Source organism: Silene latifolia, chromosome Y (genome assembly GCF_048544455.1).
Source record: "Silene latifolia isolate original U9 population chromosome Y, ASM4854445v1, whole genome shotgun sequence".
NCBI lineage: Eukaryota > Viridiplantae > Streptophyta > Magnoliopsida > Caryophyllales > Caryophyllaceae > Silene > Silene latifolia.
Genome location: NC_133538.1, coordinates 227638329 through 227643519, shown reverse-complemented (window position 1 = coordinate 227643519; position 5191 = coordinate 227638329). Strand labels below are relative to the sequence as shown.

The window sequence follows — 5191 nt, the reverse complement described above, 5'->3', positions numbered from 1 at the left end:
GACAGTCGAATTTACGGCATCGAAGATTCACGCTTTCAATTTGAATAATAAGATTATACTCGTATAATACTCAATCTTTCATCCATTTTGTCTACTTTCGATTTACCCTCGAATGATGGTGATTTTCTTGCTGCACCAAATTGAGAGTGTCCTTATCAATGGATCTTTTTCTTTGTATTCAGGCATTATTACCACTTGAATTTTCACATCTTACACATTCCGATGCACATTTTTTCCGTTGATAATAATTTCTCAAACCCTAATTTTATTAGTTTAAATAATTTAATGTCCCTAATTTGATATAACATAGTTAATAAATTAGATTTATTACTCGTTTGACATGAGAACTAGAGTCCATAGTTGAGTAATTTAACGGATTTGATTAATTTTGTAAGGAAAAGGATTAGAGAGAGTTTGTTTATTTTGTTTTGGGGGAAGGGTAAGGTATGAAAAAATAATGACAAAAAGTACATGAAAGAGTAATCTTTGTTCATGAATGAGCAACTATACCAATATAAGGCGACGTGTCAAGCTGGCATGAATCCACTGTATACGATACACACATATATACATATAGATATGTATGTAATACGGAGCAGATACAAAATTAATAACTCAATTAACGACCCACTACCTCATTATCATAAACTCCCCGAATTAACTACCCACTATCACTATTCATTCCACCCCTTTTCCGGTCAAAATTAAGAAATCACATCCCTATTTCATTTTTACTTGCACGTGAATGATTGTCATCGTCGTTGTTGCTTGATTGCTAAACAGATTGATCGATGTGCTTGTTAGTTGTATCGAATCCCTTGCAGAGACTCGACCGCCAAGACTACCATTCGTCAAAGACGAACCTCATTGTTACTTAACTTGGGCAGTGTTTATGGTGGATCTATCTATTCCACCCTTTCATTGATTTCATTATCCAAAGTTATACTTCTGATCTTAACTTTTGCTCTACTTATTGTTTAAATTCCTTTGTAGCCATTTTTTTTAAAAGCAAACGTTTTTATTTTATTTTAATTAAAGTATAATTAATACTGTCTTAGGGAAATGGTGCCAATTTTGCACAAATAACATTATACCTCCAGTGGTATAATAACATCATACAACCAAGTTATATCTTATTGAGCTTATGTGTAATTTTGTTGAACTTTCTTAAAGTTAATTTTTTGTATGTTTAAGTGAGTATTTCGAGAAATTTTAGGAGACAATGACTTCTTTAAAACAAAACTCGAAAACTTTATTATATATACGATTTCTGAAAGATTTAGACAACTCATTGGTTGTAGGATCTATTAACTGCCAATTTTGTAGACTTAATTTGTAAACTAATCACAATCTGTTGTTAAATTTTTTTGTTTGATTTCTTTTGTTTCACTAGGGAGATACTAGCTAGCAGGCTGGTCAGTAAATCCTACTTACTACGGGTTTCAGTCCACTTTTGAATATCAGTACATTGAGCCTTTGAGGGGGGAGGCAAATTGATACGTTTTTGTTTGATTACTTTTTTGATAGCAGAATATTTTTAGCCGTTATAAGCACGAGATCAACGATGAATCATGGGTTAATTGTATATGGAAACCAGGAAGCACAAGTGAGCATGGTAAGTTTATCGGTCATTGATTATCTTTGCAGCAATGTCATATCATTATTATTTTCCACAAGTATGGCATGTTCTGTTTATTTTTGCAATTGAATACAAATACTCAAATAATGTTAGCAACTTAATTTGCTTAATGATCGATTACATTTGTTTGCCTGTTTTGAGTCAACTCTATAGTAGTTTTTCTACATTGCTAAGTTAAAAATTCTACTCTATCAAGGATTTTATGAGAATTAGAATGGCGAGTTAGGCAAAACTATAATGAATTAACGTCTCGATCTGATTGTAATTGTAATTTGCTCAAGGTTTTTCTCTTCTCCAGACATAAAAGTCAAAACCTTCATGAAGTTGTTACTAAAGAAACATGTACATTTTGCTTAGCTATGTGTCTGTTAAAATTAGCCATACGCCCATATCCTATAGCTTTGAAGTTTCATAACCAACAAATCCAAATTTCCAAGCTTTTAGGCACTTTATCGTCTTACAATTAACTGCTATCATCTAGGATTTTACTGAGAAGAGCCAGGGGCAATGCCGATGCCGCTGCTGACACACGCAGAAACAATGTTTTAATGAATTTGATAATTGAACAAGGCTTTCAGGTAAGAAAAGCAAAGGTAGGAGTGAGACGGACTGACGTATTTTTGTTGATGCTAAAGGTTGGATAAAACATGTACGTGTGAGTATTTTTCATCAGTTTGGAGCCTTGGGTCTCACAAGAGTTGCATAAAGAAACCATAATCTCATCTCTTTTAGACGGGCTAATATCATAAATTCAGTTTATGGTAGTACGAGCACTGACAAAATTTTGTTTCAGTTTATGGGAGTAGTGAGTAGGAGGACCGACAAAATTCAGTTTCCCTGATTTTCATCTTCTAAGATAATAATCTGACACTCACTCTAAAATATTTCACTATCACCCTGCTTCCCGTAAAGAAAATAAAAATGACTCATAATTGTTAGAGCCCTTTGTAGTGACACACAAGTTGATGAAGGAATCAATCATATGTGCATTGCTTTTTCAGTGGTGTTTCCTCTCTTGATTTATTTCCTCATATTTAAAGTACTAATTTATTAATTTTCCAACTATATCTTTGAATTTTCATTTTGATTGTTAGATTTAACAGAAAATATGTTGATAGTCTTCATTGAGTTGGGTTTGTGATATATTTTAGAATATCATATGATTTTGGAAGAGACGGGAGAGCTTATTGTTGTAGTGTTAGAAAGTGAAGCGATAAAGTGAGCACCAAGTAGTGAACATGTTGTCTTCATCTTCTCATCTAATCACTCATATTACAAAATATAGTATGTGAAAATGTTGGTATAAATCGTAATTCAGGTGAGATTGGTAGTGTATCTTAGAATCTATTGGGCATTTAGGCTGAAAACCATCATGTTTTGGGGAACGTTTTGTAATTTTATCTTTATTAATGGATTTGAGTTGTAGTAGTTTTTCTGATATTACCTAGCTAGCAAAGGTTAATGGATTGACAAGTATATTCTTTCCAAGTCAGTTATGAGGACTAATGATATATTATCATGACTGATAATGGTCTCTTTTTCACTCAAGATTTGGGTATTAATTTTCTCATTTTTGTATTTCTCGAGCTAAAGGAACTCATTAGATGGAAGAGCATAAATCATAACTTTCCATAAATTGGTTATTGTTGCTGAGCAAACATACTTTGTAATTCAATTATCTGGTGGCGACTTTCTTAAGCAGGATGTCAGTGATTGGAGCATGGATCCAATGATGTCAACAAGCTAGAAAAAGAACAATTGGCTATGAAGCTTTTGTTCAATGATATGTAATCATATTAACAAAATGTTAACATAGTTCAAATTTATTATTAAAGGATTTTTATATGAGATTGTCTTACGACCATCTTTTTATCTCGAGACCTCTCACACAAAGGTAGTTTGTTTTTATTTTGTTAAAGAAAAAAGACAATATAATAAAATATAACAATTTTACACTATTAACATTTAGGGTGTGTATATCAAGTAAGCAACAAAGAGGATCAAGCTCAATTTCAAAGGCGCGGGATGCAGATGCTACAGTCAAACAAGGCCTTTATATTACTGTCAAGCAAGCTTTGTATGATCATGTATAAGTGTATAACTAATGTCTAACTCCTTTGATCCATCAATGGCTTTTTACCATCGTTTTATTTTTGTTTTATTTTCTATCTTGATAGGGCAAGTACACTTTAGTCTTTAACTTCTAAAGTAGTATTTATTTTATTTTCTTTGCAATGAACTATACATGTACACAAATTCTTCTTTTACGGCGGATATGTCCGTCGTAAGCTTAAGACAAGTGAAGTGGTTAGAATAAGACAAAAGCAGAATACGTACGGAGAAACTACATATTTGTCTTATATGCACAAGAGGATATTACTTGACCGGTTTTAATGTTAACTAATAAGGGAGACTAATTGTTACATCTAAACATGTACTTAGTGATATATTTTGCCATTTTACAGAATATTTTAAAATTTGGTAAAATATGTCATGTTATTTTCATAATGTTATTTATATTGATTACACATCTAATTATTACTTATGTACTCATCTAAATATTTCTACAAAAGTACTAATAATTTTCATAACTTATACTGTATTTTATAACTTATATTTTACCTAATCTTTTATACATAAACTCATATTATAACCGTGCATTTATGCACGGGTTACACACTAGTTAGAGTGAAAGCATTGGATGCTAAGGAGCTTTGGAAGCTAATAATGTGAAATATTACCGGGTGATTAAGGAGCATTAAAGCACGAGCATACAGATTCCTCAAGTAATTAATCGAGGAATTAAGAAAAATAGTCGGATAACCACGCCCCCGATCGGGGTTGGCTGTTTGTGAGATGCTTACATTTTACTTCCCTTCCCTATATAAAGTAGAGGCACTTCAAAGCTTGGGATCATCTTATTCTCACGTCTCATACACTCTATTATAGCCTTAAGCAATATTTCTCTCATTAGATTTCATATTTAGTTTACAAGTTGTTTAAGCTTTCCTTAGTTTAATCTTTCAACATTTTGTTCCACATTCAAGTTATAATACAAGCATATCTTATTCAAGTTCACTTGGTTATTTGTTCTTCCTTAAAAGTTCATTTTCATACGGTATTTCTATTTCTAGTTTACTACTTTACATTTCTATTTTAGTTATCGCATAGTTTGTCATTAGTACTTTATTTTTATCACATTAGCATTACTCTTATTACATGTTATTATCATTTAGTTTATATCATTTCTACAAGCATGTTTAGCATTTCTTACGACAACGTTTATAGTTTACATTGCATTATGAGTAGCTAAATTCCTTAGTCTAGGGGCTAGGGAAGCCATGCAAAATCAAATATATAAAATGTTAAATTAGGTTGATATAATATTGTCTAATTGTTTCTATCACATATTTGCATCGTCACGTTTAATCTATGTTTAAAAGGCCTTATTCATTGATTAAGTTTGTTCATTCGTTCTAAAGTCGAGAGGCACGGAATTGAATTAGACTAAGCATGTGTAGTAGGATGACCTAGTCATGGACGAGAGTTTCT

At 31.9% G+C, this 5191-nt stretch overlaps 1 long non-coding RNA gene across 2 annotated transcripts; it reads left to right on the top strand.

The window, feature by feature from the left end:
- The first annotated feature begins 595 nt into the window (after positions 1–595).
- Positions 596–3963, top strand: LOC141626566 (uncharacterized). Of its 2 annotated transcripts, XR_012536155.1 has the most exons (5): positions 596–1076; positions 1327–1615; positions 2121–2232; positions 3342–3533; positions 3609–3963. It is a non-coding gene; the product is annotated as an uncharacterized LOC141626566 (long non-coding RNA). The 2 variants fall into 2 exon arrangements; XR_012536154.1 differs by lacking the exons at positions 3342–3533; positions 3609–3963 and having other exon boundaries at positions 2121–3067.
- The last annotated feature ends 1228 nt before the right edge of the window (positions 3964–5191 follow it).